At 46.7% G+C, this 17,439-nt stretch overlaps 1 non-coding gene across 1 annotated transcript; it reads left to right on the top strand.

Annotated features, from left to right (window-relative positions):
- The first annotated feature begins 15,283 nt into the window (after positions 1-15,283).
- On the top strand, positions 15,284-15,409 carry MIR172b (microRNA MIR172b). The gene has a single exon (NR_121050.1). It is a non-coding gene; the product is annotated as a microRNA MIR172b (primary transcript).
- Positions 15,410-17,439: the final 2,030 nt, after the last annotated feature.

The raw sequence follows: 17,439 nt of genomic DNA, 5'->3' as shown, positions 1-17,439 counted from the left end.
TGGCCTGCATCTCGCGGATTTCCTCGAGCTGTGTGTCCTGACCCCCCACAGGGACTGGGACCACAGCTAGCTTCCGAAGGATGTCAACGCGAGGCGCATGCCTAGGGGGATCGCCGTCCTCCGGCATACCAAGGTGGTTGCCTTCGTCGAGACCCCCTAGATCGACGTGGAAACATTCGTGACTTGGGCCACAGTCCTCGTTGTCGAGGCTGTGGCCACCATCGGAGTAATCGGAGAGGCAGTAGTCACATGCGGCCATGAAGTATTGCATGGCAGTGGGGTTACCGAGCCCGGAGAAATCCCAACCAGAGTCGGGCTCGTCATCTTCCTCAGAACTCGGGGGCCCGTAGGTCGAGACGGTCGTCAGTCGGTCCCAGGTTGACCACATATGGTACCCCGAAAGGTTAGGATATGCCTTTATGAAAGCGTCCACCGAAGCGGGGTCGCTTGGTGGGTCGAAGCTGAATCTAAAAGGCACAGGATGGAAAATGGACGGTACCTCTTGATCGACGGATGGTGACGAAGTCGCATCGGGGACGGACTGCACCGTTATCTTAGGTACGAGGCTAACGCCCAGCAAGTCCTTCGCGAGCGTGCTGGCGTCATTCGTCCGCTTGGGGTTGGCGTGTTGCGGGGAAATGACGCTCGCCTTCGTCTCAGATGCGAGGTCAACGCCCGACGTGTCCCCTGCTGGGGCGCCGGCGTCGTCGACTCGCTCGACAGCCAACAAGGTGCCGCCTCCTGCTTGGCCATGGTTGCCCCGCCTCCTCCTCCTGCGGCGGGGAAGGTGACGGGACAGGCCCGGATGCTGCTCTTCCGCCATGGGGGAAGACGTTGTCGATTCCCCCGCCGTCGGGCAGGCTGGCGGCCGTTGTTGTCGTTGTCGCGCAGCGGAGGAAGGAGTACCATGTCGTAGCTGCCGTTGAGGGACATGAACTCGAGACTCCCGAAACGGAGCAATGTCCCGGGCTGGAGAGGTTGTTGGAGACTACCCATCCGGAGCTTGACGGGAAGCTGTTCGTCAACACGCAGTGTGCCCCTACCTGGCGCGCCAACTGTCGGCGTTTCGACCCCAGGGGGTCCCTGGACCGACGAGTAAATTGTCGCTGCGTGTCCCAGCCCAGATGGGTCGGCGCGAGATGGAACACAAGGGGGAAAAAAGGGAACCGCGGCTCGTGTTATCTTGCGCCCAGGGCGGATGCGCTTGCAGTAGGGGGTTACAAGCGTTCGCGAGAGAGGGAGAGAGCCTGCTCGTCAGCCCGTCCTTCCGCTCGGCCACCTTCTCGTACGAGGGCCCTGGACCTTCCTTTTATAGATGTAAGGAGAGGGCCCAGGTGTACAATATGGGGTGTAGCAATATGCTAACGTGTCTAGCGGAGAGGAGCCAAAGCCCTATGTACATGCCGACGTGGCTATCGGAGAGGTGTTAGTGCCCTGTGCATGTGATGTCGTGGCCGTCGGAGCAGCGCTTGAGCCCTGTAGAAGCACAAATGTCGGGACTGTCAGGTCCTTGCTGACGTCTCCTTGCTTCCGTAGGGGGCTAAGAACCGCCGTCGTCATGGGAGCACGTGGGGTGCCATCATTACTTGTTTACCGGGGCGAGCCAGATGGGACACCGGTCTTGTTCCCCGTAGCCTGAGCTAGCTAGGGGTAGATAATGATGTACCCCCCTTGTAACGTGGTCGGTCCGAGCCCAAGGTCGGGCGAGGCGGTGACTCCTCCGAGGTCGAGGTTGAGTCCGAGCCCTGGGGTCGGGCGAGGCGGAGACCGTCTTCCGAGGTCGAGGTTGAGTCCGAGCCCTGGGGTCGGGCGAGGCGGAGACCATCTTCCGAGGTCGAGGTTGAGTCCGAGCCCTGGGGTCGGGTGAGGCGGAGACTGTCTTCCGAGGTCGAGGCGGGGGCCGAGCCCTGGGGTCGGGCGAGGCGGAGACCGTCTTTCGAGGTCGAGGCGGGGGCCGAGCCCCGGGGTCGGGCGAGGCGAATCTTCCTATGGCGCCTGAGGCTGGACTTGGCTGCTGTCAGCCTCACCTTGGCGGGTGGCACAACAGTCAGAGCAAGGCAGGCGGCGCTGTTTTCTTGTCAGGTCAGTCAGTGGAGGGGCGAAGTGACTGCGGTCACTTCGGCCCTGCCGACTGAGGAACATGCGTCAGGATAAGGTGTCAGGCGATCCTTGCATTGAATGCTCCTGCGATACGGTCGATTGGCAAGGCGATCTGGCCAAGGTTGCTTCACTGCGAAGCCTGCCCGAGCTGGGCCTCGAGCGAGTCGAAGGTGTGCCCGTTGCTTGAGGAGGCCCTCGGGCGAGGCGTGAATCCACCTGGATCTATTGTTCCTGCTCGAGGCTGGGCTCGGGCGAGGCGAGATCGTGTCCCTTGAGTGGATGGAGCTTTGACCTGTATTGCGCCCATCAGGCCTTTGCAGCTTGTGCTGACGGTGGTTACCAGCCGAGTTTAGGAGTCTAGGGGTACCCCTAATTATGGTCCCCGACACCTATCAACCTTACATCCAACATAATCGGAGTCTGAATATCCAATTAAGTCAAAGGTAGACCCCTTTGGATACCAGATCCCGAAGCAAGGCGTAGCGACTAAATATCTAAGAATTCGCTTCACGGCCACTAAGTGACACTCCCTTGGATCGGATTGAAATCTAGCACACATGCATACACTAAGCATAATATCTGGTCTACTAGCACATAAGTAAAGCAAGGAACCTATCATAGACCGGTATGATTTTTGATCAACGGACTTACCTCCTTTGTTGAGGTCGACGTGTCCGTCAGTTCCCATCGGAGTCTTTGCGGGCTTGGCGTCCTTCATCCCAAACCGCTTGATCAAGTCTTGCGTGTACTTCGTTTGGGAGATGAAAGTGTCGTCCTTGAGTTGCTTCACTTGGAACCCAAGGAAGTAGTTCAACTCACCCATCATCGACATTTCAAACTTTTTAGTCATCACCCTGCTAAACTCTTCACAAGACTTTTGGTTAGTAGAACCAAATATTATGTCATCGACATAAATTTGGTACACAAATAATTCACCATCACAAGTCTTAGTGAATAAAGTTGGATCGGCTTTCCCAACCTTGAAAGCATTAGCAATTAAAAAGTCTCTAAGGCATTCATACCATGGTCTTGGGGCTTGCTTAAGTCCATAGAGCGCCTTAGAGAGCTTACACACGTGGTCGAGGTATCGCTCATCCTCAAAGCCAGGGGGTTGCTCTACGTACACCTCCTCCTTGATTGGCCCGTTGAGGAAAGCGCTCTTCACATCCATTTGGAACAACCTGAAAGAATGGTGAGCGGCATAGGCTAACAATATGTGAATTGACTCTAGCTTAGCCACTGGAGCAAAAGTCTCCTCAAAGTCCAAACCTGCGACTTGGGCATAACCTTTTGCCACAAGTCATGCCTTGTTCCTTGTCACCACCCCGTGCTCGTCCTGGTTGTTGCGGAACACCAACTTGGTTCCCACAACGTTTTGCTTGGGACGTGGCACCAATGTCCAAACTTCATTTCTCTTGAAATTGTTGAGCTCCTCCTGCATGGCCAACACCCAGTCCGGATCTAGCAAGGCCTCTTCTACCCCGAAAGGCTCAATAGAAGAAACAAAAGAATAATGCTCACAAAAATTAACTAATCTAGAGCGAGTAGTTACTCCCTTGCTAATATCACCCAATATCTGGTCGACGGGATGATTCCTTTGAATCGTCGCTCGAACTTGAGTCGGAGGGGCATGTTGTGCTTCTTCCTCCATAACATGATCATCTTGTGCTCCCCCTTGATCACACGCCTCTTCTTGATGAACCTGTTCATCGTCTTGAGTTGGGGGTTGCACCATTGTTGAGGAAGAAGGTTGATCTTGCTCCTTTTGTTCCTGTGGCCGCACATCTCCAATTGCCATGGTGCGTATTGCGGTCGTTGGAACGTCTTCTTCATCTACATCATCAAGATCAACAACTTGCTCTCTTGGAGAGCCATTAGTCTCATCAAATACAACGTCGCTAGAGACTTCAACCAAACACGATGATTTGTTGAAGACTCTATACGCTTTTGTATTTGAGTCATAACCTAACAAAAACCCTTCTACAACTTTGGGAGCAAACTTAGAATTTCTACCTTTCTTCACTAGAATGTAACATTTGCTCCCAAAAACATGAAAGTATGACACATTGAATTTGTTACCGGTTAGGAGTTCGTATGAAGTCTTCTTGAGGAGGCGATGAAGGTAGACCCGATTTATGGCGTGGCAAGCCGTGTTCATGGCTTCCGACCAAAACCGCTTGGGCGTCTTGTACTCTCCAAGCATCGTCCTTGCATGTCAATGAGCGTCCTGTTCTTCCTTTCTACCACACCATTTTGCTAAGGTGTGTAGGGAGCGAAGAACTCGTGCTTGATTCCTTCCTCCTCAAGGTACTCCTCCACTTGAAGGTTCTTGAACTCGGACCCGTTGTCGCTCCTTATCTTCTTCACCTTGAGCTTAAACTCATTCTGAGCTCTCCTTAGGAAGCGCTTGAGGGTCCCTTGGGTTTCTATTTTATCCTGCAAAAAGAATACCCAAGTGAAGCGGGAAAATCATCAACTATAACAAGACCATACTTACTTCCTCCTATGCTTAGGTAGGCGACGGGTCCGAAGAGGTCCATATGAAGTAACTCCAGAGGTCTTGATGTGGTCATTACATTCTTGATGTGATGAGCATTTCCCACTTGTTTACCTGCTTGACAAGCTGCACAAGGTCTATCTTTTTCGAAAGTCACATTTGTTAGACCTAACACATGTTCTCCCTTTAGAAGTTTGTGAAGGTTCTTCATCCCCACATGTGCTAAACGGCGATGTCACAGCCAGCCCATGCTAGTCTTAGCAATTAAGCATGCATCTAGACCGGTCTCCTCTTTTGCAAAATCAACTAAATAAAGTTTGTCGTCTAGTACACCCTTAAAAGCTAATGAACCATCACTTCTTCTAAAGACAGACACATCTACATTTGTGAATAAGCAATTATAACCCATATTACAAAGTTGACTAACTGACAACAAGTTATACCCGAGCGACTCAACTAAAAACACATTAGAAATGAAGTGCTCGGATGAAATAGCAATCTTTCCTAGTCCTTTAACCTTGCCTTGATTCCCGTCACCGAATATGATTGAATCTTGGAGATCTTTGTTCTTGACATAGGAGGTGAACATCTTCTCCCCCGTCATGTGGTTTGTGCATCCGCTGTCGATAATCCAACTTGAGCCCCCGGATGCATAAACCTACAAGGCAATTTAGGCTTGGGTCTTAGGTACCCAACTCTTGTTGGGTCCTACAAGGTTAGTGACAATAGCCTTAGGGACCCAAATGCAAGTTTTATCTCCCTTGCATTTTGCCCCTAATTTCCTAGCAACCACTTTCTTATCCTTTCTACAAATTACAAAGGAAGCATTGCAAGCATGATAAATTGTAGAAGGTTCATTACTTGCTTTCCTAGGTGCATGAACAACATTTCTCCTAGGCATATAATGAATAACATTTTTACTAGGCATATCATGCAAAATAGAAGAACTAGAAGCAGGCATAGCATATGCATCATAAGAATAATTCCTATAAGCATTTCTAGAGAATTTTCTATCACTATAAATGAAAGCATGATTCTTTTGAACACTATTAGCCATAGGGGCCTTCCCTTTCTCCTTGACGGAGATTGGAGCCTTATGACTTGTTAAGTTCTTGGCTTCCCTCTTGAAGCCAAGCCCATCCTTAATTGAGGGGTGTCTACCAACAGTGTAGGCATCCCTTGCAAATTTTAGTTTATCAAATTCATTTTTGCTAGTCTTAAGTTGGGCATTAAGACTAGCCACTTCATCATTTAGTTTTGCAATAGAAGTAAGGTGCTCAACACATGCATCAACATCAAAGTCCTTACACCTATTGCAAATCACTACATGTTCTACACAAGAATTAGATTTATTTGCTACTTCTAGCTTAGCTTTTAAATCATCATTAATACTTTTTAAACTAGAAATAGTCTCATGGCAAGTAGATAATTCACAAGAAAGCATTTCATTCCTTTTAACTTCTAAAGCAAGAGATTTTTGGACATCTACAAATTTATCATGCTCTTCATACAAAAGATCCTCTTGCTTTTCTAACAATCTATTCTTGTCATTCAAGGCATCAATTAATTCATTTATTTTATCAATTTTAGTTCTATCTAAACCTTTGAATAAACTTGCATAGTCTATTTCATCATCGCTAGATTCATCATCACTTGAAGAAGCATATGTAGTAGTATTCCTAGTACATACCTTCTTTTCCTTTGCCATGAGGCAGGTGTGATACTCGTTGGGGAAGAGGGATGATTTGTTGAAGGCCGAGGCGGCAAGTCCTTCGTCGTCGGATGAAGAGCAATCCGAGTCCCATTCTTTGCCAAGGTGTGCCTCGCCCTTCGCTTTCTTGTAAGTCTTCTTCTTCTCCCTCTTCTTTTCTTGATCCTGGTCACTATCATTATCAGGACAGTTAGCAATAAAGTGACCAACCTTACCACAATTGAAGCAGGAGTGCTTCCCCTTCGTCTTGCTCTTGTTGGGATGCTCCTTTCGACCTTTGAGCGCCGTCTTGAAGCGCTTGATGATGAGGGCCATTTCATCTTCATTTAGCCCGGCTGCCTCAACTTGCGCCACCTTGCTAGGTAGCGCCTCCCTGCTACTTGTTGCTTTTAGAGCAATGGTTTGAGGCTCGTGGATTGGGCCATTCAGTGCATCATCAACATTTCTTGCCTCCTTGATCATCATCCGCCCGCTCACAAACTTTCCGAGTATTTCCTCGGGCGTCATCTTGATGTACCTAGGATTCTCACGAATAGAGTTTACAAGATGAGGATCAAGGACAATGAAGGACCTTAGCATAAGTCGGAGACGTCGTGGTCCGTCCATCTCGTGCTCCCATAGCTCATTATCTTGTTAACCAGGGTCTTGAGCCTATTGTACGTTTGAGTTGGCTCCTCTCCCCTGATCATTGCGAACCTTCCTAGTTCGCCTTCTACCAACTCCATCTTGGTGAGCATGGTGGCGTCGTTCCCCTCATGCGAGATCTTGAGGGTGTCCCAGATTTGCTTGGCATTATCCAAGCCGCTCACCTTATTTTATTCTTCCCTGCATAAGGACGCTAAAAGAACAGTAGTAGCTTGTGCATTTTTATGGATTTGTTCATTGATAAACATAGAATTATCCGAACTATCAAATTTCATTCCATTTTCTACTATCTCCCATATACTTGGATGAAGAGAGAATAAGTGGCTACGCATTTTGTGACTCCAAAATCCGTAGTCCTCTCCATCAAAGTGTGGGGGTTTACCAAGTGGAATGGAAAGCAAATGAGCATTGGAATTATGTGGAATACGAGAATAATCAAAAGAAAAGTTCGAGTTAACCGTTTTCTTTTTCTCCTCGTATTCGTCATCCTTTTGGGAAGAGGAAGATTCGTCGCTGTCGTAGTAGACAACCTTCCTGATGCGCCTCTTCTTCTTTCCATCCTTCTTCTTTTGACTCGAGCTGGAGTCATTGACTTTGTCGTCCCTTGGCTCGTTGAAGATGGATTCCTTCTCATTGTCGTTGACCACCATCACGTTTCCCTTAGGATCCATCTCTTCGAGCAATTAGTCCCTTGCTTGAAGAGAACGGCTCTGATACCAATTGAGAGCACCTAGAGGGGGGTGAATAGGTGATCCTGTAAAAACTTGAAACTTAAAGCCACAAACTTGATTAGGTGTTAGAGCAATAAAGCCAAGTGGCTAGAGAGGAGTTCTTGTGAAACACAATAACCACAAAGAGATCAACACAGAGAGGCACAATGGTTTATCCCGTGGTTCGGCCAAGTCCAACACTTGCCTACTCCACGTTGTGGCGTTCCAACAGACGAGGGTTGCACTCAACCCCTTTCAAGCGGTCCAAAGACCCACTTGAATACCACAGTGTTTCTCTTCCTTTCACTATATCCCGTTTGCGAGGAATCTCCACAACTTGGAGTCTCTCGCCCTTACAATTTGATAATCACAAACAAGCACGGAAGTAAGGATGGGATGAGCAACGCACACAAGACACGAAATCAGAGCACAAACACGCACACAAGTCACAACTTGAGCTTGCAACACACTTCGAAGAGTTCTCTACTCAAATGGAGCTCTAGTTGCTATCACAAAGAATCAAAAGCGCGGAAATGGAGTCTTGGTGCTTAGGGATGCTCAAAGAATGCTTGGTGTGCTCCTCCATGCGCCTAGGGGTCCCTTTTATAGCCCCAAGGCAGCTAGGAGCCGTTGAGAGCAATCCAGGAAGGATATCCTTGCCTTCTGTCGGGTGGTGCACCGGACACTGTCCGGTGCTGATTCTTTTCCTATTCTGGCGCAACCGACCGTTGAAGATTTGGAGCCGTTGGTGCACCGGACACTGTCCGGTGCACACCGGACAGTCCGGTGCCCCCTTCTGACCGTTGGCTTGGCCACGCGTCACGCACGTATTGCGTGGCTGACCGTTGGCTTGGCCGACCGTTGGCTCACCAGACAGTCTGGTGCACCACCGGTCAATCTGGTGAATTTTAGCCGTACGCCGCCGTTTAGTTCCCGAGAGCAGCCAGTTGACCAGCGCCAGTGCACCACCGGACAGTCCGGTGCACCCAGACTGAGCAGAGTCTTGGCTGCTCGAGCCAAGTCTTTTCCATTTATTTTTTCTCTGATTCCAGCACTTATACAAATATGTTAGTACACAAAAAACAATGTACTAAGTCTAGAAGCATACTTTTGTATTGATTCGCACTTTGTCCACCATTTGGCATAGATTAACACATAACCATTTGTGTTGGACACTTAATCACCAAAATACTTAGAAATGGCCCAAGGCCACATTTCCCTTTCACTAACCGCCCGAATAAATGGATCCTAGAGGGAAGGCGAAGGAGACCGAGGAGAAGGAGACCCCCTCCAGCGACACACCCAAGGGAGGAGAGACCGTCGACTCTAGGTCTGGCAAGAAGAAGAAGGACAGAAGAAGAAGTGCATCAAGAAGATTGTCTACTACGACAACAACATTTCTTCATCTTCACCGAGGGACGATGACGATTCATCCTATACAATGGAAAAGACGGTCAAACAAAACTACTCATTTATTTTTGCTTACCTTACAATGTCAATGCTCATTTATTATCTATTCCTCCTGGCAAATCTCATCACTTTGATGGAGAGGATTATTCTTGGTGGAGCCATAAAATGCACAATCATTTGATGGAGATGATTATTCTTGGTGGGTGTCGACCGTATCGCCCTCCTAGTTGATGAAGAAATCGAGGTTCCCAAAACAGATGCCGCTCCAAGGGTGTAGTCGATGCGGGGGACGCCGCTGGCCCTCGTGGTCGTGCAGAGGTTCCTCGGTGGAGGAGGTTGGGCTTCCACGACCCTAACTGTTTCGTATTCGTCATCGAAGGAGAAGTCGAGGCTCCTGAAACAGATCACCGCTTCGAGAACGCGATTGATGTCGCAGTTGCCATCTGAAGCTTGAAGAGCTTCGCGGCGGAACACATAAGTCCCCTACCTGACGCGCCGACTGTCGTTGTTTCGAACGTCGCTCCGACAAGTAAATTTATTGTGCGTGTTTTGGGCTCCAGACGGTGTGCTTGGTGGGCTTGTGCTACCGGACCATTGATAGTCAAAACTCGTAGTAGGGGTTACAAGCAAGGCAAGAGAGGGAGGAGATGCTCCAAGTCTCTTGTTCATAGTGGAGATGATTACAAGGTGGACTCCTAGTTAAGTCTTGGCTTGGCGACGGGGCTCCATCCTCCAGGTCCTCCTCCTGGTCGTCGGTTTTCTAGACGCCATCTCGTCTAGGTCCGTCCTCGCGTTGTCCGCCTAAGAGAAAGAACCTCCTCGGTATGGGGCCAGTCTCCTCCTTTTATAGGCAAAGGAGGAGGGTCGGCCCATGATGGCTTCCTTAAGGAGCCATCGGGTGATGATAAAACTGTGTGTCTTACCCTAGGGTAAAGCCACCAATGCTTGCGACCGCTTAGCTATCCCGTATTCTTTATTACGGACGGCGAGGGAAGTGTGGGCCCGAGCACCATCATTCGGGCTATGTCGACCCCTGTCCTTCGTAGCCTAGGGTTCGTCGCGGTTCGTTGTGTCGCGCCCTGTCGGTGACCTGCACACTCAGGCCTAGCCCCGATAGGTCATGAGTGCACCGCTGGTCGGAGAATGCACGGGCCATAAATGCGCTGCAGTCTGAGGGGCTTGTAGGTCATGAATGCTTTGTACCCCGTGGAGCTCGTAGGTCATGAGTGGGAGGCAGCTCGGCGCCTCTGCTGTGGCTCGACGCTAGGCAAAGTTAATGCGGTCGGTCATTTAAGATAGGTTGGTCTTGGGCCAGGCGTGGGATCCACTTGGGTGGTTTCCCTTTGGCACACCCAGCCCTCATGTCCGGTTGTGCCACGCCCGACCCCGGGCTCGGTACCGAGGGGTTCGTCTAGGGACGTGTTCTTTCAGGTCAGACGTTACCTATCTCCTTTGATTGACCAGCGAGCCCCAGTTGTCAGAGGCCTCTTCCCAGTATACTCGCTGACCGGTGTGCCCCCAAGAACTTGGGATTGTATCGTCGATAGATATCTTTGTATCTCAATCATTGATTACTCCGGTAAATCTAGTACAAAGGACTAAAAGGTAGTGTCATCTTATGTTAGGGGAAAATGCTTTATGACAACGAACCAAACTTTACTATAAGCTAGTAAATATCTGTGAGTTACTACAGTATGTACAATACACATATAGACCAATGTAATGATCCCTCAAAACACGCTATCAATTGCCGTCTGATTAGCCCGCACGGCCAACCCACCCATGCATGCTAAGGGCTTGTTCGGTTTCATCTCAATCCATGTGGATTGGGTGGGTTTAAATCCATAGCAAGTCAAAATGTCTACTAAAATTTTTAAATCTCATCCAATCCATGTGACGTAGGAATAACCGAACAAGCCCTAAGGGGTCGTTCGTTTTTTTCGGAATGGAGGCATGGAACAATTTCTAGCCGGTTTGTTTCTCTAATTTATATAAGTTTTGATCAGTTGGAATGGTTTCTGGTCCATTCCTGAACAAACGAACAACGTCTAAGTGATGTTCTAACCGCCGCACCTCCAATCAGTTCACACGCTGTACCCATCCACTGTGCATTTCCACTACGCGCTCCTTCTCTGACCGAACGACTGAAACGATAATGGTAACAAAATGATTAAAACTATAACGAAATGTCTAAAATAATGAATGACTGCAATGAAATGACTGAAACTATAATGGTAATGAAATAAATGAAACGGTAACAGAAACTATAACACGATGACTGAGCAGTCTGAGCTGTAATAGAATGATTAAAACTATCGTCCAACATAATCGATACACATGACCCAATATAAGAATTAATTGGATCTGTTCCATTTTCTGGTAGGCCAGTTTGCTAGAGCTCTTGCTCCTACAATGGCTTTAATTTAGCTAGTAAAGCAGTTACTACAATGAAGCCGAAGCACCTTAGGCTATCTGGAATTGGAATCTGGTGTTTTGAGGCAGTAGAAATGTTTTGTTTGTTGACAAGCTTCAGAAAGTTAGTAATGGATCTGCATTCATTAGCACAGGATTTGGGTGCAAAAACTCCTACGGATCCTGCTTGTTACTGTTGTTAATTTCGGTATTGCTATATTATGAATTATTAGTTATATGTCCGTGCATTGGTGTATATATATATATATATATATATATATATATATATATATATATATATATATATATATATATATATATATATATATATATATATATATATATATATATATATATATATATATATATATATATATATACCATATGATAAATTTTGTTTTAATAAAACATAAAATATATATTTTCTATTGATTAGGTGGGTGTTAACGTGGAGCCAACAATCAAGGTTCAAATACTCATTTATACATAATTTCACCTTATTTTTTTATATAAACACTCTGATTGTAGTAGTAGAGAATAGATTATAGAAGTGCGGGTTGGTTTTAAAGAAATATATGGTTTTTTTAAAAAATATTGACGTCGGACGATCGTTGAAACTAGTGTTTTAATATAGTAGAGATAGAGATGATGGTGTGACTATAGATGACCAATAAGCACGAGGCCCGTGAGCCCGGCACGACCCGGTTTTATGCGGGCCCGGCCCGGCCCGACACGAACAAGCGGGTCGGGCTCGGACAGGAAACTAGGCACGGTGAGCTAGCCCGGCATGGCCCGTTTACCTCTAAGCCCGTTAAACCTGCTTTTTTACACTAAAACGTGCTTAACGGCCCGCATAGCTCGCTTTTTTCGTGCTAAACGGACCGGCTCGGCCCGTTTAGGACCGCTGCGGGCCGGTCTTGAACAGGAAATTGAGCCCGCGTGCTTACACGGTCTGGGCCGGTTTTATACCGTGTCTGGTGGGCCGGGCGGCCCGTTTGACCATCTCTAGGTGTGACGGTAGATCTCCAATTCAATTCATTATAGTGGTGTGGGCCTTAAAACTATAGTATTAGACATGGGCTGGCCCGCCCGTGGCAGTCGCCCTGGCCTAGCTAGTCAGGCGCTTCAGCCTGAGAAAATTGCATGTCCTGCCACCGCCCCGCCCAATACCAGGTCTCCTGCACTGCACCTATGCCTGGGCATAAAAACCGAAAACCGAACACCGAAACCGAAAAAACCGGAACCGAAACCGAAAAAACCGGAACCGATCAAACCGTTATATTTTTCGGTTACCATTCTTCAGAAACCGAAATTTAGTTCGGTTTTCGGTTTTTAGTTCGGTTTAAACCGAAAAACCGAACTGTTAGCCCATCAGCCTATAATCCCATTTCAGCCCAAGTCTTCAGAAACGCGGCTTGCTGTCTTGGGCCTTCTCCGGCTCTCAGCCCCTCACGCTGCCTGGGCCCAGGTGCAGGCACCCTTGCTCAATCCCGTCGGCATGCAGAATAGCAATTCAGAATTCCTTGTATTATTCTATGTAGGCATGCAGCACTGGCAATCGGTCAGTAGCAATAGCACTGGCATAGCAAATTAGCAATAGCAGGCGATCAGGCCTTGGAGTCGTCCGAGTGCTGGGACGGAAGCCGTGTAGGCGTGTACTATGCAGCACATAGCTATTTGTTTTTTTCGGACTACACAGCCAGCTAGCCGGCGGACAGGGTACTGAAAGTCTGAAACACAGCACAGCCTAGTTCGGTTTTTTCGGTTAAACCGAAAACTGAACCGAACTATACGGTTAACCGGAGGTCCGGTTTTTCCTTTTCTAAAGATAATTTCGGTTGGCATTTTTCAAAAACCGAACTTTAAAAAAAACCGAAAAACCGAACCGAAAAATTTCGGTTAACCGAGTGCCCAGTCCTAACTGCACCTCGCGGTCCCACTCTGGTTTTCCTGTACTGCTGTGCACACTGGCATGCTTCAGCTCAGCCACATACAAGAGAAGAAATCGACCCACACCACAAGTAGTTGGGCCCATGCATGCATGGACTGATAGACATGTCTTCCATTTCTTTGTAGTATTTATTTATGGCACTATATTTTATTTTAGTCGTTGTAACAAACAACGCTAGTTTGTAACCACATTGTGTCATGTTTATGGAAATCTTAAGTCTTACCTCACCTCACTTGTTCTTACTCTCACATATGGGGACCAAAAAAGAATAGTCTGAGTTCCATAGACCTATATATATATGTTTCTTTTTTTTTGTTGTATTGTATTTGGGCATGTACTATATTAAGCCTCTGGATCGGTTTTTCTAAGTTCAAATGACCACTAAGAGACTACATGATATAATAATACATGATATAATAAGGTGTATTTAAAATTGGTCACATAATCATAAATATAGTTAATATACAATATATAGAGAGTCATGTACAGACAGATTTTTTTGCGAATATATTATCTCTTATATTTTTTCCATCTAACACTCTAAAAAACCATCAAAAAATCTCATATCAAATGGAGTTGTACATGTCCTTAGTTTATGGTTGTCTTTGTGCCCCAACGTAGATGGCAATATGCTATTGGTGTTTCGAGGGAAGTTGTTCGATAACACCGTACCATTAAGGTAGATGCATGCATGTGGGGGCAGGGGAGGCCCGGTGCCTACCTAGTATAGCTTAGTAGCTTACACTGGTCTCACCTCTACCAGCAACCATATTTTCCCCCTTTTCTTTGTTTAGTAGATTTCCTTGTTAATTGCCTATATAGATAGAGAAAGAGAGACAGAGAGAACAATACAATTTTTCATCAGCAATATCATAACTCTCTCTCTCTCTCTCCTCAATGGAGAGCTACAGCTTTCACCCTCACTCATCTTCGATTCTCAGCTCATTCCATGGGGAGCTTCATTCCTATCGTCATCCAAGATCCTAGCTAGCCACTACCTGCTAGAGTTTTTTTTTTTTTAATTTGCTTCAACTGCTAGCTTCTGATGCTCAGTGTCCATTCCCCGGTCTCGGCCTTATATATATATATACCTAGCTTATGTCTTGCTTGCCTAGATCGATCCATGGCAATTAGCTAGCTCGGTCCCTCAGCTCAGCTCACTCCTCTCCCTTGATCTGATCGAGTTGTCCATCACAATCTTCTCTAGATGGATACAGGTGAGGTAGCTAGACAGATCAACCAAACTCCTCTTGACACCGCCTTGTTCGATCTTGTTCAATTCGGCGGCGACCAAGGTCGATAGATAGATAGATGGATGGATGGATGGATGGATGGTGTACATTCTTGTTTTCTTCGATCGATTAATTCCCTTTGATCCCTGCTGCATGCCCTGTCTCCATCCTCCTCTCTTTATTTCTCTGGTATGTACGCAGCAGCTCTATATATCATCTACCCCGGTCCATCTCTCAAACTCATCTATATATATCCATGCATGCTGCCTTGCACCTAAGCTAGCTAGCTGTTGAATTTGATGCATGACGCATGCTTTCCTCCTCCTCCGTTCGTAGTCGTTGTCGTTGTCTCAGTAATCCATCCTCTCTCTTTTTTTCTTGCTAATACATAAAAGGGGTTCAGATGGTAGCTGCTAGTGGTTATTCTTCTTCTTAGACGATGCAAGTATATGTATATGGACCACCAAATTAGCTTCTCGTCTTGCCGCCGGACCGCCATCATGCACCTTGGAGAAGCAACAGAACGAAGCTCGCTGCTATGCTATCTATGGATTATTGTATTGTATATGAATGAAGCAGCAAGCAAACGTAGTTCAGTACAGTCGGTGCTTGCAGGTGCAGCACCATCAAGATTCACATCGTCCAACTCATGCATCATGCATATATGCATCTTCAATGATGCGTGCCTCGCATGTGTGTGTATATATATATGATGAGATGAGAATCTTGATGATGCTGCATCAGCAGACACTCACTAGCTCATGCATCACCTCCAAGTAATAAGAGATGAATTGAATTAACGACCATGCAGCTACTAGCTCTGGTACGTACCACTTCGTTCTCCTCTAATTTCTTTTTCCATTCAGTCTACCTTGTTTGCTAATCAACTTGTTCTCATATAATATATGGTTCCCAATGCGATAAGGGTTGGCCTGCAGGCTTAGCTCTGCAGCAGGTAGCACCCATGCATGGCCCATGATACATAACATATTGATGGATATATACTAGCATAAAAACATGATGATGCAGAGCAGCAGCATCCATCTCATAGCTAGCATAAAAACATGCATGAGCTAGCAGCGGCAGTTGACGATGACTCTTCGAGAGGAAGGAAGGAAGCAGCAGATCGATGGACGCGAGACATGAGCAGTGACAGATGCATAATGTAGCAGTACATACAGCATTATTGCTATTATTTGTGCCCAAGCAAATTAAGGAAGGGGACCAAATTGAAATATACTAATGACATTGCAGACGGCACCAGCAGAGTCCACAGCTCGTGAACCTGTGTGGGCTGCCTGCCGATGGTACAATGCAACGTACTGCTTCTGTCGTCCCAACTTGAATGCTGCCTAGCTTTCAGCTCAGCTCGCTTTTACTTGTTTACTCTTGCATCATCCTGCCTAGCTAGCTTTCTTCAGGCCGGGGGCCGGCTGCAGGGTCGTCTGCAGGTCTTCTATTTGCTACTAGTGTTTCTGCACTGCACTGCACTGCATGCATCTATGATCCGATATGCGTATCCGCAAAGCCTGAAAACTAGATTGCCACAGTGTGTGATATGATGCATTTATCACATAGAATATGATGTATGTCCATTACCATTGTTACAAACATTTCAGCATCTCCTAGCTAGGTAGCTAGCCCACATTTTCCCTTTTTCTTTTCTTTTTGTCAAACGAGCTAGTAGCACATATACAGTTCTAATTTCTAAAATATATACATGGATCACACACTTCATCCCCATGTATACAACAAATCAAAAGTCTCTGGCTAGCTTTTAAGTTACACTGTGTCAGGGCATTTACATGAGTCAGTTTGCAGCTAGCTAGTTCCAAATTAACAAGGCATATGCATGCATACTTGGAGCTAACTAGTTTTTACAGCGACAGTTGGAGAAATCAATCGGTTCAGTGCCGGCCACCAGTGCAGTCTAAAAACCTAGCTGTCGATCTGCTGTCATATATTGTTTGTGCAAACACGAGCAGGTATAGTACCTGCAGCGACGGCATGGTCTCATTGGCCGGCATGCAGGCCATATACTTGCATTTGTACCAGATACCTCTTTCACTCATCCTATCACACATGGAACGTACGTGCCGCATTTGCTGGTGACCAGCTGTAGTAGTGCTGAAAAAAAAGCTCGAGATTCGCGATACTGCTCGGGCTCATTTAGACTCAGCTCGGCTCGCGAACCTAAACGAGCTCGAGTCGAGTCTAATTTTGTGGCTCGCTCTAGCCGAGCCTGAACGAGTCTGAGCCGGCACAATGACACAATGTTATGTTGTTTTAGTATTATATCGTTATATTATTGATTTATTTTCTTATTTTTTATGGATTCAATATTAGATATAGTTGCTAGATTATGGTGAGCCTGAATGAGCCCGAGCCGAGCCATATTTTCGAGCTCGTAACGTGACCGAGCCGAGCCCGAATCGGCTAGTTTCCAACCCTAGCTAGTTGGCCACCCATGGAGTTGTCTGTCTCCTGATGAGGGCTAAGAGCAACTCCAATAGTTAGCTAAATTTTGGCTCTCTAAATCACAAATTTAAGAAGTTGCTAAATAACTTTGTGAGTTCACCAATAGTTCTCTAAATATAGGTTGTAGTTTTATTTTGTATCTATCCACATAAAAAAATAAGTCACAAATGTCATCAATTACATTCATTATCTACATGATGTAGTCAACATTTTTTACGGAGTTGCTAAATGGTTGCCAAGTGTAGAGAGAAAATGAGGCTAGATGAGAAGTTGCTAAATTTAGTAAGTTTATT

Source organism: Zea mays, chromosome 5 (assembly GCF_902167145.1).
Source record: "Zea mays cultivar B73 chromosome 5, Zm-B73-REFERENCE-NAM-5.0, whole genome shotgun sequence".
Taxonomy (NCBI): Eukaryota; Viridiplantae; Streptophyta; class Magnoliopsida; order Poales; family Poaceae; genus Zea; species Zea mays.
Note: the sequence above shows the minus strand (reverse complement) of the source record. Positions and strands in the feature narration are given on the sequence as shown.